The sequence below is a fragment of the Egretta garzetta genome, unplaced genomic scaffold (assembly GCF_000687185.1).
Source record: "Egretta garzetta isolate BGI_Z169 unplaced genomic scaffold, ASM68718v1 scaffold287, whole genome shotgun sequence".
NCBI lineage: Eukaryota > Metazoa > Chordata > Aves > Pelecaniformes > Ardeidae > Egretta > Egretta garzetta.
In genome coordinates, this window is record NW_009260435.1 from 10960263 (window position 1) to 10979175 (window position 18913).

Consider the following 18913-nt stretch of genomic DNA (forward strand, 5'->3'; position numbering starts at 1 on the left):
GATTTTAGGTGCAAAAGCCCTTCTGCTGTAAATCAGTGGGTTGTTGCCTTAAGAGTAGTTGTAGAGTTGGTTCTTTGCTTCTTATTTGAAGAAAAAGTAAAATCACATACACTTGAAAAATTAATTTGAAAATACTTAAGGCAGATGGACATTGCTACTGAGGATCACTGCACTGAAACTTGGATGACTGTAAATCCATTTTCAAGTGTATAACTTCAGATAATTTAATTGGAGGATACTATTAAAAGTAAAAATCTAATACATAAAAATATTAAGCAAAGTTCCAAAAAGTTTTAGACAGTATAGCTAAATGGGTTCTTCTGATAAATACTTAAAAGGCTATACTATAGAAACAGCAGAAAAATTCATCACAACTTTCTGACAATATCTGTTAATTTATTTAGCAAGTTTTGAAAGAAACCACTTTGGCCAGGTTCCTGAGATGTAGTCCTTTTGTCCTGTTTTATTATAGATTTTAGAAAATTGAATGAATTCACTCAGGCCCCAATTTGATATTGACTTATTCTTAGAACTCTTGATGACACATGTCCTAGTATTAGAAGATTTGGGGTAATTTTTACACAGGTGAACCCAGGCTGTCTGTCTTCTGAAGAGGTTATTCCAAATATCATTATGGAAGAGGGACACATTCTAAGACAATGTGCGTGACTGCAAAGAAAGAAGAAATCAGGATTTTTGAGTTTATCAGTAAATAACTTTCAGTTCTCAAGTATAACTCCACTTATTTGTTGGATTTAGCTAGACTGTAGTCCAAAAAAGAGGTCATTGGGCCTTCATCCAACAAGGCACTTAAACACATTCAAAACTTTAAATACATGAGTGATTGGACTCAAATCATGACCTTAAGTGTTTTGTTTGACTGGGGATCCATTGATTGCTTTTGGCACCAATCTCATTCTTTCTTTAAATTAAGTTAGTCAAGAAATTAGAAGCCTTAGTTCACTTCCTTTTTCAGTGAACAATACCACATACAGGGTTCTGCTGATGGAGCTTTGGAAGGCTGAGCAAGACCTTTTTTATGTTGAAGAAAACAGTATTGTACACGACTTCTGTTAATTAGTGCTTGGTTTGAAGATTCTTACGGTTCTCTCAGCTTGGCCTGGCCCCAGACATCATCCCATCAAGAAGTCATTTAAGGTTCTTATTTTCAAATTCAGTAGAGCAGTTACTCCTTATCCTTTGAGATTTCCTGTATACTGTGGATGGCAATCTGTTCCTGTAAGTGTATCTGGCTGCAGGTGTCAATAATTTGTTTGATAACTGGGTCCAGGAAGTAATTTTGAGGCAGTGAGTGGCTCTTTACCGTTGTAAAAATAATAGCAAAATGGGATGTTCTTACAAGAGAGTGTGATCCTGCCTGAGACATGTTCCAGATTGTTTGGGGGGAAGCTGTGGTGGTGAGTTACCTCAGCTCATATACAGCAGAGCTTCATGGACAACGTCCTTCATGGAGCTACCTGCTATGTTACAGGAAAGGTCATGTAGCCTTCCCTCTGTTCCAGAGCTCACCATAATGTTAATATAGCAGGTTTCTTTCAGCCCCTGAGTTCCACTCAGCTTCTACCCTGATCATCACTCCCATAATGTCTCCTTTGGCAATTGTAGGAGGCATGATGTAGCTGCTATATTTGTGAAGATCCGCTTGGCTTCCTTTTCTGATATTCCCTCTTTACCTTCCTTTAAACAGCTTTAGTTAATTACCTAAATAGCCCATGTGAATCAGATTAGAGAATTTGAGAATCTTTCCATATGGCAGAACGTCTGGGTTTGTTTTCCAGTAAGATTAGACGGTTTTTCTCTGAATTCTTCATTTTCTGCAAAAAACATATTTTAAAAAGTCCTGGCCCACCTCAGGAGTCTTATTTTCAAGAACCCATCTAAATACAGGAAATGAAACTCAGTTTACATTATTGTTTTTCTTTACTTTCTTTCCTTTCAAGGTAGAGTGTTAGGGTTCTCCAGCTGCTGTGAGTGAATACAGTTTTGTATCCCTTTGCTGCTGCCTCAGCAGCCCAGCCCAGCATTGCCTTCTGCACAGATACATAGATGGGAGTAATTGGTAGTGATGCTTACACCATACACCAGACGGGGTGTAAGACCCATATTATAGAGCCAGAGTCAAACTGAAGGATTCATTTTTATTTGCAGTATACGTTGCTGAAGAAGAAAGAAAAGTTGTCTAGATCTCTTTCTATTTTGGGATAGATATAGAAAAAGCAATACAGGACAAGTTTGCAATACAAGAATGTTTTGCATTGGCAGGATGTTAGAATGCTTTGTGTGTGACTTAATGTGTCTTTGCTAGTTTTACCATTTCTGGTTCTGAAGCTGAGAATCAAAATAAGCAGTGTCCTCAAGTTTCATTACAGGAAACTAATTTAATGACCATACATATTTCCTGTGATTATTCCCATTTTTCTGACAGAATTGCACCTCTTGATAGAAACTACTCATGGCTGTCTCAAGGATGAGCATGAAAAGGAGTGAAGGCACAGTGTTTTGTCTCAGACACCAAGATGTCAATTAAAAGGCAGGAAGTATTGTGGGAAATGTATTCCAAAGGAAACCTGGAAATTCTGTAATAGCCAATCTCTGTTGCAGATTTCCTGATGAGAATATTTTCTGTTTAGATAGAAAAGATGGTTTCATTAGATTGCTGCAAAATGATTGTAAAGAAAGTTTCCCATGAGCAGGTCACATTTACCTCTTTAAAATTAAATACATCATTAAAAGGTCTTGGCTGAATCAAGGCTAAGGGAACCCAGATCAGTGACTCTGTTTTCACACCTGAATACTTATGAAGCAAAATGTGTGAGCCTTCTGAAGCTTTATTCCTAATTTCCCCATTCAGTGGACTGGTTTCTAGACAACTAAATTCTCTTCTCTCTCATGATTATTATTTTTTTTTTTATGTGGTAGCATCCTAACTGGGAAAAAACCCCATGCTTATTAATGCATTTACTTTTGTGTTTATTTTTTATAGATCCAAAAGTGTTTGCCAAAAGTGTTTTTTTAAACAGACAAATGGAAGGATACAGGACATAAAGAAGCTGTGCTCACTGAGTGTATTTGCCAAATGAGTCAAAATAACACATTTGGAAGACAAGATGGATAAGGATCAGTGCATTATTGGCCTGACTGGGGACTTAATGCAGGCAATAATTACAAACTGTAAAGAATGGGAAGTAGAGGGCATTGGAACTTTATAATAAAGTTTGACAAGTTGTGTAAATTCATGGCTATAACCCTCTGTATTTTGGTCAGCAGCTCAGTCATGCTGGACTGTCTAGATACTTACCTGCTTCATCAGGCTCTTTTCAGATGGATTGTACATATCTTCCAAAATTGAAAATTGAAACAGATTGATCTTGACTGGGTGCAGGGAAAAACCTTTTCACTCTGAGGACACTCAAGTATTGGAACAGGTTGCCTGGAAGATTGTATAGTCCCAGGTTGTGTGGATTCCTGGGGGTTTTCAAAACCTGACTGGAAAAAGGCCTGAGCAACCTGGTCTGAGCTCATAGTCGACACTTCTTTCAGCAGGTGATTGGACTATGGCACTTCTGATGAGGTCCTTTCCAAGCCTGAATAAACCTGTGATCCTTATGTTTTGCCTGAGTTTATGGTGAAGAAGATTCTTGGCTGTGGGTACTTCTCATGAAAATTTAAGGTCAAAGAAGGAACTCTAAAATCTAAATGGGTTCATCTGACTCTGTACATAGAGAACAAGTGCTTTTTCTTGAAATGTTTTGTTCTGCAATTCCATTGGATCTGTTGAAATGTAGCCTATAAAATAATTGCTGAAACTACCCCAGCACTAAGCTAGAGGACTCAAGTTAGGTTTTGGTACTTACTCAGAGGTGGGAAACATTTAAACTGAAGAGATTGCTGGAGTTAAGATAATTATCTTTGGGTAGTGAGATCTGAACATATTCACAGAGAAAGGACACTACTAAGTAAGCTAAATTTCCCTGCAACTGCTTGCTTCCATTTGAACACAGCCAGGATCCTTCCTCTGTGTGGGAAACTGGCTTGGGGGGAAAGAAGAAAGAAACAAAACAGAAAAAAATTTGGTCTGAAAAAGCATCTTTGGATAAGTGTGATATTTATGAAAAATTTACTTTCATTTATTTATTTTTTTGGTTGGGTGTGGGGGTGGAATGTAATTGCAGCCATTTCAACAATAAGTTGCCATTTAGATTTTGGATACTAGACCAGCTGTTCATTCCCCCTTCTGCACATCAAATTGGGTGTTAGGGCAGTCAATGTCATAAGCCACTCTGGGCTTTTATGTAGAAAAAACGGCAATGGAAAATATTTTTCCTTTTACCCCCTACTGCTCTTCCCTTCATGCTGACTGCTGAGAGGTTTTTAAAAGCCTATCTCCATCATGAGCACATGGTTGGGTTTTACCCTTTATCAGGCACAGAGGAGGCAGGCCAGCCTTTTGAAATTTCTCAGCAGTCAGCAAGAATAAAGTGGGCATCCTAGTGGGAGGAGTAATTTTCGGCTTCCTGACAACAATTGGCAGAATGCTGGGAAAAGCTATTAAAAATGAGGTTCGATCACCAAAGTCTATTTTGTCCTGTATTTAATGAGATGTGTCAGCTAAAATTTACAATAAGTGGCTAATTGTTAATAATAGGCCTGTCTAAGACACTCTGTGACTTCAGCAGATCTGCACAATACAACTCCATGTGCTTGCTAGGTTTTTCTTTATTGGGTATCACAGGTCAACTTATCACTGCAGTGTAGGAACAGGATGTGACAGGAACAAAGGCATGGTTAACTCTATAAAAGTTTATTCAATATATATTATTGAACATATTATATAGGTAAATTACTACAAATAAGTTAAAAAATAAAAATGAAGATGTGACCTCGATAATAGCAGTGGCATTTCATCTCCCTAATTGTGCTCAGGATCAAGGCAACAGGTTTGTGGAGAAGGATGTTTGTGTTTAAGGCACTGTGCAGCTTGGTTGCAAAGGCTTTTTGTTGCTCTGGGCAAGTTACCACATCTCTTTGTGCTTCAGTTTTATGTCTGTAGAAGGGAATGACACTTCTTTCCCTGGCAAAAGTGGAGGGTATACGCACACTGAAGTGATGGAGGGATAGTCATAAGATCCTATAAAAAGGATTTATGACATAATGACTTAATATGAACAAATCTAAACCTCACTTAATCTTTTGAATACTAAGGTTTTGAAGTCAGCTATGTCTGTTAAATTAAACCATGCTCAAGCTCCAGAAAAAAACATTTAAGAACATTTTGTGCCAACATATTTGTAGCTTGCTTGAAACTTTAGTTTCAAAGTATGACTCTGGCCCTCTGGGTGCACTAGGCCAGTGGTCAGTGCCCTGTCATCCTGCTGTAATGTATGGGTGTAAAGGTAGCCAGGACTACTGTACTAAAGCTGTCTCCTGACTGTGCTGTGTTCTCGGGAAGTTGCTGCCTGAGATATTTAATGCTTCCAGTTTGCTTCTAGAAGGTTTCCAGACCTTTGCTTTCCTTTTCTTCTGCCCTTGTCTAGTTCAGTACAGTTTTCAGGGAGGCATATTTTTCATTAAACTAACTGATACAGTTGAAGAAAGCAGAAAAACTTTAAGACATAGAAATCTTTTTTTGGATTTGAAAGAAACCAGGCCATGCTTGAGTCCCTTCACCATCATATAAAAAATGGCTATTGTTTCTGGCTTTGCTTCTTGACAATCATTTTCCTCTCATGAAAACAGAAACTACATATAAAGATTATCTACTTCCCAATTTTCTTTTTCAGACTTTTGCAGTTTCTGATAATAAACAAAACCTGGGAGACTGCTTTCTTCATGTGTTCCCAAAATGCATTCTGAAGGTCTAGTGTAGCTTCTATAATCCCATACATTGTAAGGAATCTTAGAAAATATAGTGTAAATGATCAAACAAAAGTAAAAAGAATTGACAAGAATGGTGCACTTTATTTCTCATCTTAAAAAAAAATATCAGAACTGTTTGTTGAAATGGTTGGAAAACTGATAGAAATTGGAGACACTTTTTTAATGGTACTTGGTGGAAATAAGGTTACTGGTAGGTACCAGTCTTGCACTGCATATGTTGAATAGGCACCCAGACATTAAGGATGCTAGAAAATCACCAACCTTTAGGTAGTCCTAAAGAGTTACGTTTTTGTAAGCTAGCAACTTTTAATGCATATATAGCAGATAGGCAGATGTTCTGCAAGGATCTCAGTAGTTTTAGACCCTGATAACTAGATCTATTTTTCAGAAGATCTTTTGTTGTAATAGACTAGGTTATTCACTGGTTTAGCAGTCAGTAGAGCATCACATCACATGGTGGTTAACTAAGCAAATGCACTTGAAATTCATTTAAATGATGTCACCAGAACAAAGGTTATATTGTCAGTATTTTGGTAAATTGTAATTTTTGCAATGAAAATATTTTAAAGTTTTTTTCCTGGCAACTATGGTGTAGCATGCCCCTGCATTGATGACTAAGCTCAGATTGTTTTTTAACTAATTGGAAAAATATTCTAATGATGCATACAGAGGACATATCCATGGTGTCATTAAGGCACAGGGATGAGTCATGAATCATTAGTACTAGGTGATGATAGTCTTCCGAGTTTTCCTTGTCAATTTTTGTCTTGAAGGAGGCAATAACATGTACTACTCATATAGAAAAATTATTACGTGGAGAGTTTAGATGAGCTTTCTTTTTAATTAGGACCATTTTAGTGTGGAGGATAATGTAAACATCATCTACTTCAAGAAAAAGATAGTGATTCTCCTTGATAGTGATTTGAAAATGTGTAATCCTTGTCTTGCTATCCAGTCATGTGAAACTGGGGCACAATTTTATTCTAAACTGCTGTGAAGTTGTGGAGGATATCTGGCTAATTTCCAAGTCAAGTGTGATTACAATGCCGTGCCTTCAACAAATTTCACAGAACTAATTTAGCCTTCAAAGGCATGAGAGGTTAAAGCTAGGTCAACTGACATCCTTCTTGTGCAACAGCATGTCTTCAGTTAATTATGTTGCATCTAAATGTGTGTTCTGTGTTGTCATACTGACTAAACTAAGCCTAAAAATACTATAAAAGAAAAAATGTAATTGATGAAGATGAATGCACAGACTGCCAACATGGCTTATTTAATAGCTTCTTCAAATGTATTAGTGAGGAGTTTCAGCTCAGAGCCCATTGTCCAATGCTGCAGCAGATTGGTCCTACAAGCAAAATCTTACCAAGTGTTAATAAAGATAATAACGCTTTTCAGGCTAAGCTCTACTGACACATGTATGAAACCATTAGAATGTATCAATTCAGCTTGAGTTAGACTTCTAACAATAAGAAGTGTCTGCAGAATTACATAGTCATTATTTTACCACATCAAATAGATTATAGTGGGAATCATAGAGCTTTTTCTTAGTAATTAATCCAGTAAATAGTTCTAAACTATAACAATGCCACATCATTTAAATGACACTGTTGAGCCCTCTCGAAGTAGAAGGTAATGTAATAAATTATGTATAGGTGAGGTAAGGAAGGATGTAGGAAAATAACAATATAGGTAATACTATACAGATGTATACATAATAAATATAAAGGCTTGTACTCTGGACAAATCTTGTGACACTATTGGTTTCTTCTTTGTATGAATCCTGTTCATGCTCATACAAGCCTGAAGGTGCGTAAACACAGCAGTACCTGCTGAAGAGCATCAGATTAACTGATCTCTCTACTCCTGTTTGTTCTTTGGGAAATATGCTTATAGCAATCATTAAGTGCTTGTTCAGGTTTGTACATGATATCCTTCCATGCCAATAAACTCAGCATGGGCCCGTAAGCCCTGCACAATTTCTGGTTATGTAATTGTGTCACTCATCATCTGCTTTTCTACCTGATCAGTTTGCAACCTCATTGCAGCATAGCTTCACATTGTGGCACATGACTTCAGAACTCCTGCACAGCTAATCCTATAATTCCACCTTCCTATGTTTGCCATCCTGCCTGTAGCTGTATCCTACCTACTTCATTGACAGCAGTGGTCCTGCAAAGGATTGTTATCCATCTTTGCTTTTTAGTTCTGCAGTATCATCCCAATGACAGCCAGACAAGCACAGCTGCATCCTGGAGAAGTACCTGGAGCAAGCACTGCAAGGCATATGATTCAGCAACTGTAGTTTTCTCACCTGCAGATACACTGGACTATATTGCATTGATAAGAAAAGATGAATATGATCCAGAGGTCTGGGAATTTTCTAGCTATATTTAGCTGCTGTGAAGAGCTGGACATTTCTTGTCAGGGCTTCAGATACTCCTGGTTAGAGCCCCAACCACAGAGCCGCCTGCCTGCCACAACCCTATTTACAAAGAAGGTGAATTTTTAGACACAAGGAAATGGAAAAAAATACCAAAGTTGAGAAGTCCTAGAATATGACTGTGGTGATGACCCTTGCAAAAACTGGGGTGTCAAACAACTCTGCATAGGATACTGTTCCTCTGGGTATTCTGGGAATGAAATTCAAAAGACTTGTTTAGCAGGCTGCCCTCACAGCAGAAGACTTTGAGTAGCTGGAGCATCAGTTCAGTAAGTATTGCTTAATGTTTCTGTTGTTTTATGGAACGTTTCTGTGTTAAGAACTCTTCTGGTGAATGACTGTAATGCAACGAGAAATCCTGGCTTCTCAGGGAAAAATTAGCTCTGATTTAGAGCAGAAGCCATATGAGAGGTTTGTTCAGAGGCTTCTACTAGCTATGCCCCTGCCATGTGCTTAGCAAGATGGCTGCCAGCTGTGGGGACTTAGGGCAAAGAGCAGTGGTTTTGGAAGTACTGTATCTGTATTTCTGATTATATATGTCCTTCAGTGGCTGATGCTTTGTGAAAGTGTATTCCTTATCATCTATTTATAGTATCTGTGGATCAAAGTAGAAGATTCTGAAAAATATGCTAATTAGGCTAATTTTATCAAATTATTAATATGAATCAATATTAATTAACCCAACATTATTCAGAACTTTTAGCTGAATAAAAGCTATTAACATGCAGAGTTACTAGGTCTTTGCTGATGTGATTCAGTGGAAGCTGTGCTAAGTGCAGGGAGACTGTTCTTGCTGGTGTTCTTGGTAAATATCACATTCGTGGACTGGTGGAATATATATATCCTTGCTGGATCAATCACTGTAGAAAAATACCAAATGCTCCTAAAGAACCTTATTTTACTAAAATGTTTTCCTTCCTCTGTTCCCCACACCTCTGTAGGAAGGTAGCTGGGACACCAAAAGGCTAATTGATGTTTTTTGCAAGTAAAAGAACTTTAAAAAAAAAAAAATCCAGGAAGAAAATTAAACCTACAAATCTACATGAATTCAGATACTGATGCCATCGTAAATGTTCCCCTGCTCTCTGTGGCCTAGTGATTGTGCAAAGGAGCAAGGACGGCATACCTGAGTGACAGAAATGAGAACTATCAGACTTGTAACAGGCAGTGGGTGTGGAGGGAAATGAGTTCTAACACTTCAAAAATGGGAGATGAGGAAAGCGAAGGGCACACATAAACATAATAGTAATAGTAAAAGTGAATCTATTTTTAGAAAAACATTGCAGACCTCTCACAAACTTAATAATCTGTTTTTCAAACTTTGAGAAACATCTTTGTATGAAAAGACGTTTGAGACAAATCCTTTTGAGGATTTTTCTGATTTAAAGTGTGCAATACTTTACTTGCTTTTAAAATCCTGGAGCATCTGCTATGCAGAACAAGATACAACTGCCTCCAGAACAGACTGAAATATAAGAATTTCTTCTTTCTTTTCAGAAAAAGGATTTAATTGTAGTTTCTAGAAGGGATGCATAGGGAATGTTGTGGCATAATTATCCTAACCGGTATAACACATAGAAAACTGCCATGCCATTTTAAGGTTGTGTTTGGAGCCTAGCTTTTTTCTTTGGGTTGCTCAGGTGTGTTAAAGTTATCTGTCAGGGTAGGCAGTTACAGGATTGACAAAGCCAGACATAAAAAGCAAGGAGTGTCAGAGACTGCTGCATAATCACCCCTGCTCTCACAGCAACTGACCAAACTGGGGAATGAAATACATCAAACAGTTGTTAATTTGTCTTGGCGAGTGTTATGTGGAAATATGTCTTGCAAAATGGGTATTTTCTGGGTCTTCCCCAGTTTTCTGGGGAATGAAGAACATACATAGAACTAAAAGTTTAGAAAATGGGATATATTTGGACAAACACAATGAGCACAATTTAAAATTATACCCTGCCATAAATGTATAAATATATATTCTAACTGTATAGAATTCTCTAGGTCTTGAGGAACTCTGGTTCCAATTTTATTTTCCTTCTGTTTCATACCATTGGTTTACATTTATTAACTTCTACTCCCAGAATGTACCGTGCATTTTTTCCCTTTATTTTCACATAAGTGGGAAAATACTTACAGATTCATATAAAAATACTTAGAAAAATTAATGCACATAAAAAGAAACAGTGTTTATCATTAGTAACAGGGATTTGGAGCTGTGTTTTTAAAACCTCAGGTATTTAATGTAAAAATTCTGTAGATTATAGAGGTTTGAAATAGGGGCTATTCTCTTAATAATTGTTCTGACTGAGTGAAATTACCCTTTGTGCAGAAGGACAGCATGAGGTTGCTTGTGTACTACTTGCTTCCTTGCACCCTAGGTATCACATGCAGAAACTGGTCCCCTGCAAAGGGTGGAAATCCCAAACAACATGTTATTAAGCTGAAGTTACTCTCAGGCATATCTACTTCTTAGGGGCCAACCTTTTTTTTTTTCTTTTTTTTTTTTCTTAGTCCTGCAATCTACACCATTTTTATTTGTTTGCATGGTCCTGCCTATGACTATAGACTAGTTCAGCTCCTGATGGATACTTAATTCCATGAGCAAAATAACGCAATCAGAAATAAACTGGAGCTATGGAACCAGTCTATTAGAAACAAGCCAGTAAGTGAAGTATAGAATTGAGGCTTTAGACCTGGGGCTTCCATTGTCTTGCTAGGAAATTAATAGGTGCCTAGATCCCTTTGGGTCTGGATGAGGCACTTCCTATCAAGCCTGATATTTACGTGCAATCGCTCGCTTTGTCCTATTCAACACAGATATTAAGCAGTTCAAAACTGAGTGTAATAATACAGAAAAGAGATGGGGATACAGAAAGGTTCATAGTTATAAAACATTCCAGCAGGAGCACATTTCTATCTTTGCTCTCTTTAGAGTGTTCTGGAGTTTTGCCTAAAAAAGAGCAAGCAGAAGAGCAATGTTTGTGGGTTTTTTTTCATGCATATGCCATGTTAGTAAATAAGGAAGGAAATGAGGAACAGGAGGCACTGCTGAACTGAAGGAGGTTCTGAGCTACTGGCTCAGGGTTTCTGCGCAGGTCAGTTGCTGCTAACTTATTGTGGGATAAAGGTTTTTGCAGAGCATTAAAACATATCAAAAGTGCACTGAGAGGTGTCTGTGATTTCATTGCCGTAAGTAAACTTGGTGCAATGTGGTGCATTTTCTGAAGTGCGGCTATTTCACATTACATTATACTGTTCTTTTATTATTGTATTAGACTTCTTGTGATCCCCCATTTAAATCAGCCTCCTCTAACTGTGCTGCCCAAGTCATGACTGTTCATGTCAGTCATAAGGCTGTGGTGAATGTTTCTTGCATTTCACATATATGTCACTTCATTCTTCTTCTACTGGTGATGTTTATCTCTTACTTAATTGTCACTCTAAAAATCTTACCCAGCCTTCTGCAGGCAACTAACATTGCCTTTGATAGGATTTTTGTCTATGAAATATTTTTTGTTTGCCCAACTGAAGCTGTCAGCTTTAAGCAAAGTTCTGAGTAAGGGGCTGCACAGAGTTGTCAACAACACTTCTTGACCCTTGTGAGGCTTTCTGGCTAACTATGAATCAGACTGTGATGGGAGCATGAGGCCATGTCTTGGGCTTTTCTCTGTTTTATTTGTTGAGATATCTGGAAATGGTCAATGTGCTAGAGGGAAAAAAAATGGGCAAAGAAAATGTACATCTTCCTGGGAAAATGTTCAGATATGCTGAGCTGCTTCTACCACGTGGTATCCGTATCAGTAGCTGAGGTACTGTCCAATTGAGTTCAATGCAGTATTTGGCCTTCCCAACTGAATAAACACCTCTGTGGTAGATATCCCAAAATACATAGTTGGGATGGCTTGAGTGATGAATGCCAATAGGGGACATAAAAGCAAATCATGGTTTTTGGCAAGGCCATACAGAATACATAAATGTTTCAGAAATAACTGTGCATATATTAAAATATGTTTTAAATTCACTTGACTCCTCCCTCCTTTTTAAAGACTTATAAGTAGTCAATTTAACTAATATTGGTTGGTCTCATGTATTTCACTACCAGAAAATGCTATTCATCTAAATGGTTGAGTAGTGTCTCAGTATATTAGCTATAGATGTTCGAAATTCCATAGCTACAATTCATTACTAGCCACAAATAGATTACCATTATGCATTAGCACATATTGAGCTATTTATTATTTAACGAAAGTGTAAACCATGAAATAACCTATTAAAAATATTTGTGCACACATCTGTTTAAATATTTGATTAATGAAAAAATTGAATGTTTTTCTTTAAAATCTCATAGACTAACAAAAGTGAAAGAGCTCCTTTCTCCTCTGGAGGTGCTTCTAGCACTCATTAGCACTGTTATGAATGATGTGTAGACACTGAGAGCTGAATGAACCCATCTCCCTGATGAGAGCAAATAGCATACAGAATGCCATTACCTCTGTTGACCTTTGTTTCTCCCCGGAAATGTAGCCTGTGTTTGAATTTTGTTTTGAGATTGCGTCAGCAGAAAGAAGTGCAGGTGGAAAGCAAGTTAATGGACAATAGAATTACTTCAGTACCATAGAAGATGTGTGAAATCTTTCAGTCTGTTTTTCTGTTATAAGATACCTGCTCTGTATCATAGAAATGACCACATATTTATTTTTGGCTGATCTTTTCACTAAAAATTCAGAGTAATTTGTTTGGTGCTTCAGTCCAAAAATAGTCCTGCAAAAATGTTCTGATAGCATAACCTTTTGACACTTTCAAAACAAAGCTCTCATTTTCTTCATTAGTTGCTTTTTCTCAATTTTTTTTTTAACATTTATGAATGTTTTTATTTTAATATTTAAAATTATTAAAATAGCTTATAAATATTTATCATCTGGGGTGAAATTAAATAGTCATTTTAAAAAGAAAAGTTTGTGTAACAGTTTGGTTCACTGAAAAACATCTGTTTGAATAAACACACACTTTTTTTTTATTAAAAAAACCCCACAACTCAAATTTTAAGTCACAGAGTTAAACAGTATAACCAGAGTAGATCATTGTACCAGTCTGGTTTGTATCTTTCAAGACATTCCTGAAACATTGTAGATGAGCTGCTTTAATAAGTAACACCATGGGATTTTCTACCTGTGCTGATATTTCTTCTGCCTGAATCATTGGCTTGAGCCAGTGATTGAATCAGTGAGAAAGTTAAAATCTTGGATAGCATAGAACAAGGACCTACTTTGCCATTGTAGCAGGAGGTGTGTTAACAAGCTACAGATGCTGAGTTAATGAGTGTATTTAATAAGCAGATGGGTGGTAGGAGTGGTTCTGCCTCTGTATAGGAAGCAGAGAGGCCTGGGAAAGACAGACAGCAACAGGGCTGTGCCTGATTGCATCTCTGGTATGTGGTGCTGCTTGGGATGGAGTAATTTACCAGCATGTAAGCTTTTTCAAGTGTTTTATTAAAATCTTATCCTTGTTTGGTTTTCATGTTATAATGAGTGTAGTTTGGGGATGTATTTAGGAAACTATGATAAAATAATTAGAAAACTCTAAAATGATTCTTAGTGGAAAGACCAAGGACTTAATTGAGCCTAGAGACTGAACAAGCCTTAAAATTGAAACAATGCATCTAATCTTAATTGAACTTTGTTATCCAGGGAGCTTTGGTAAAACAGATTTTTAAGAGGAACTCTTGCTGAAGAGAGTAGGGAGGGTGAATTCTTATTTCCTACTGAAAGAGAAGATATTGAAAAAGGTCTAGGTGCTGTACCTTGTAAAAGCTCTCCTGCTAATCTCCAGAAGGTCTTCAGCTAGATGATAAGTCTGAAGATGTGACTGGCAGCCTGAAACCAAAATGTAGGACTTGAGACCTGTAAGAAAGCATCTCTCTTCCTATGACCAGTAGTCTTTACCATAAATGGGCATGTGTGACCATTTTGGGTATCTACCCATATATCTAAGAAATTAGTGTGGTTTTGAAATCTGAGTAGTATTTCTGTTTCATGTTGGACAGTAAAAGCTTTTTATTTTTCTATCTTTGTGTCAGATCTTAGAAATATGACAGCACAAGTCTAAGAAGTCATTGAATACAGATGGTCTCCTGTTCAAATACAAACACCTATCACTATAAACTATTTTTCCTTGGTAGGCTTGATAATATTTTTTTTTTCACCACAAGGGAAAAAAGGTTATTGTGGCAGTTAGTACACTTGGCAGGGGTCTGTAATAGTTTGTAGAATCTGTTAAGAGAATTGCCTAAAAAAAAAATGTCAGAAAACTTATTAAAAACCCCACATACTGAAGTGTCACCTTCTTGAGGCACTGCAAGCAGCTCAATCCAGCATCTTGATGAAGTGGGAGGAAGCTGGTTATTTCTAACCCATGGGCATTTTAAAGTGAGCATATGACTCAAAGTCATGTATAGAAAAAATTTTCATTTTTATTTTGATTTGTTTTGTTCCATAAAGGTTTTTTTGGGGGGTGGGGTTTTTGATTATTTTTGGTTTGGGTTTTTTTTTGTGGGAGGAAGGAAGGAACAATGCAGAGGCAGAATAAATGGTAGAAGGAAGACACAACCACACCTTTTAGAAGTAGAATTGCTTCATGGTTAGGAGAAAATGCATAATCTGTAATCATGGTTACTTAAACTGAGAAGAAAGAAATAAATTTTGTCTTAAGAGACAGGGAATTTCTACCCAAGCATTTATATTTTGCAAGCCTTTTGGATTGATGTCACTTCTTAATTTATTTGGCTACCACAAGTGATGAGTGAAGCGTAGAATATTTAGTCTGTGTTTCCTGATAAAAGTCTTTCCAGGCAAGGAAAAGGCTTTCAGCCATCCAAAGAAGGGGTGCAACTTTAAAAACAAAAAAATGTAACTATCTGAACTCAAAAAGTGCTTTGATTTGTACATTGTAGTTCCAAATAAAAGACAAAAAAGGGCTTTCTTTTTAGTACTGCAGCCTTGTGTCTTTTTAGAGCAAATGGATTTGTAGAACAATAATTGTATCAACAGCATGCATTAAATAACCTTAGAACAGTACTGTATTTCATGTTTTGAATAAGGAGATACAGATTGGATTTCTTGACTGTTTTTAACTCCACTACTGATGTGGCCAAATGCACAGTTAGTCACCTCTTTGCTAGTTTCTTCTTAATTCATAACTGGACAATACTGTTATTAAATTTATGCTGTTGCAAGGCACCAAATATTTTTGCATGATACTTATGAGATTGAGATTTACCCAACTAAATCAAAGATGGTAGAACAGTACATGGCTGTGATTGACTGAAACTGTCTGAGTGTCCCATAGAATTATCTACCCTAAGAACATGCCTTTTAATGAGAAATAAATTTCTGTTTACTTCAAGACTATAGGACAGCTCCTCTCAGATTATATAAAACCAGTACTGCAAAATTCATATTCTGCTGTGGAGGGAGAAGTTATACGAATGGATGCTTAGAAAGAAGCACAGAGATTAAAAGATTCAGGATGCCATCTCTGTAAACTATAATTTAGAGAGCTGCAAGCTGTGTTTTGTAATCAGTGAAATTATAGGCACACAATTACTGTTTTCTTTATTAAAGCTTATATTTCAATGCACTGTCGCAAATCCATCTTGTTCTCCAAATAATATCAACAACTCATCCAACCCATCAGTACTCATCAGGACAGTATTCAAACTCTGTACTGTCAAGGTCCTATGGCAGGTTTGTCTGGAAAGATATGACGACTGGAGCCTTGCAGTGTTAGGGTATATGCTGCGAAGGAGCAGGGAGGGAGTCTATACTCTTCTAGCATAGCAAGTACACAGGACCAGCTGAGAAGTCACAGAAAAAGTGGGATAGTGCAGAGATCATTTTACAATGTCCAGTGGTTATAAACTCAAACCATCATGACAGGATGTGCAGATACAGTTATTCTTCAATTAGGCTGCAGGCATGCATCTTTGTCCAGGTTTACCTGAAGTGGTCGAATATATTTTTCATGGCACAGGTGGGGAAAGTGCCTTAATCTGCTGTAACCAGTGTCGGCTTCATCAGATCAAGCCATCTTCAGTGGCACGCTCAAAGAACTATGTGGAGAAGAAAGTTATTGCACCTGGCTGATCATCACATCCCTCTGCTGCCTCTTTAAAATTGCCTGCGAGTCTTTGTGTGGCTGTACTCCATAAATGTGTTTCCACCAAAGTAAACTTAGCAGACTCAGGGACTTTATAACCTGTTTGATAAACTGGCTGACCTAGCTTAATATAAATTAGAAAGCTGTTCTGCTGCAAACTGGAGGCAAGTTTATTTGCTCCAGATAGACCTGAAAGAGCAGCTCTGTTCACATCCTGAGGAATTCCTAAGAAAACTTCTTGGAGGACAAAATCTATGTAGATCAAGCATTAATATCCAGCGCAATGTCTCCCTGAGACTTCTCACAGAAGAATGTCACTCTAAGTGACACTGAATAGTATGCTACTTTCGAGGGAACTTAGCAGGCTCAGAGAGGTTTTGTAATCACTGTTAAAGGCAATGCTTTACTATTGGTCATGTGATAAAGTTTGAGGTACTTCAGGAAATTTGTTACAAGATGTCCTGAGTTGAGCAACCAACAAACAAGACGCTTAAGGCTAATGAATACTTCTAAATACTTGATGGTTTGTATCCTCTGGAAAAGACTGCAAGGCCTACCAAACACTGAGGCTGCTCTGGGATGCCTGGCATACACAGCACATGTATTTCCTAAGAATGATGCACACCGGCAACTGGGACTAATGTTGCTTTTCCCAAATGCCTATGTAGTTTGATTTTGTTAGCTGCTGTCTTTTAAAAATGCTTTTGAAATCTTGATCTACAGGAGTCAGTTAGTGCTTTCAATTTCTTCCGCATACATTAGTCACTAGATTCTTACTTTAAATTTCCAACCAGGCGACTTGCATTCATATGCAAACTAAATTAGGTGTTGAGGCATGAGAACATACCACTTCTTTTTGCATTGAGCTTTCAGGCCTGAGAAATCCTAATGTGCACAAGAATATCTCGGAAGTGCTTCTAACCTCACCCGCTGGGAGAATGGTTAATCGGTGATTCAATCAGCAATAAGTTCTTCTGCCATCACCCGTTGCTTTAGGAGTCTCTTTTTAACAGAATGGTGGCAGAGTTCCAAGTGTAGTTAAAATCTAAGGCCATATATATACATATATATAAAAATTATGCTACAGGTTTAAGGAATCCTAGGAAAGATCCCAATAAGTTTACCAGTTTTATTGTCATTCTGCCCTCTAACTCCAAATAACCATTTTCTCTGTAGAAAAATGTGCTTCTGTTATGATGCAAATGAATGTAGATGTTTGCAGTGTTAGATAGTATTTATCAGTTAGTGTACAGTGGGGAGCTTCTAGCTTCTGAATGGCAGCAGTAACAATACTTAATGTTGCATCAAACTGCTCACTGAAGGACTGTTATGATATAAATGCAGAGTTTGAAATAAAGGGAAGAAGGAAATGCAGATGTGAGTTAAAAAATGGATAGGTTTGCTGCTCTGACAAGGTTTGCATTGCTGAGTAGGAATGGCTTGGTTTTGCATAATATTCACTTGAAAAGTATACACATAGGCAAGTTTTGAATTTTTAGATGTATTGATCAAGTGCCAGGGTCCAACTAAGGAGGAAGAGGGAACTGCACAGGCAGTGGAAGCAGGGACAGGCATCCTGGGAAGAGTATAGGGACGCTGCCCGGTTGTGTAGGGATGGGGTCAAGAAGGCCAAGGCGCAGCTGGAACTAAACTTGGCAAGGGATGCGAAGAATAACAAGAAGGGTTTCTACAGGTATGTCAGCTGGAAAAGGATGGTTAAAGAAAGCGTACCCCAGCTAATGAGTGAGACTGGTAAGCTAGTAACAGCAGATAGGCAGAAGGCTGAGGTACTCAACACCTTTTTTGCCTCAGTCTTCACTGGCAACCTCTCTCCTCACCCCTCCTGAGTCGATGGACAGCATGAGGGGGACTGGGAGGGCAAAACCCCTCCCACTGTAAGAGAAGATCAGATTCATGACCACCTGAGGAACCTGAATGCACAGAAGTCCATGGGCCCTGATGAGATGCATCCCAGAGTCCTGAAGGAATTGGCCGATGTAGTCACCAAATCACTCTCCATGATATTTGAAAAGTCATGGCAGTCGGGTGAAGTCCCTGGTGACTGAAAAAAGGGAAACATTGTGCCCATTTTCAGAAAGGGTAGGAAGGAAGACCCTGGGAACTACTGACCTGTCAGCCTCACCTCTGTGCCTGGGAAGATCATGGAACAGATCCCCCTAGAAGCTATGCTAAGGCACATGGAGGCCAGGGAGGTGATTTGAGATAGCCAGCATGGCTTCACCAAGGGCAAGTCCTGCCTGACGAACCTAGTGGCTTTCTATGATGGTGTGACAGCATCAGTGGACAAGGGAAAACCAACAGACATCATCTATCTGGACTTCTGCAAAGCCTTTGACACGGTCCCCCCCAACATCCTTCTCTCTAAATTGGAGAGCTATGGATTTGATGGGTGGACTGTTC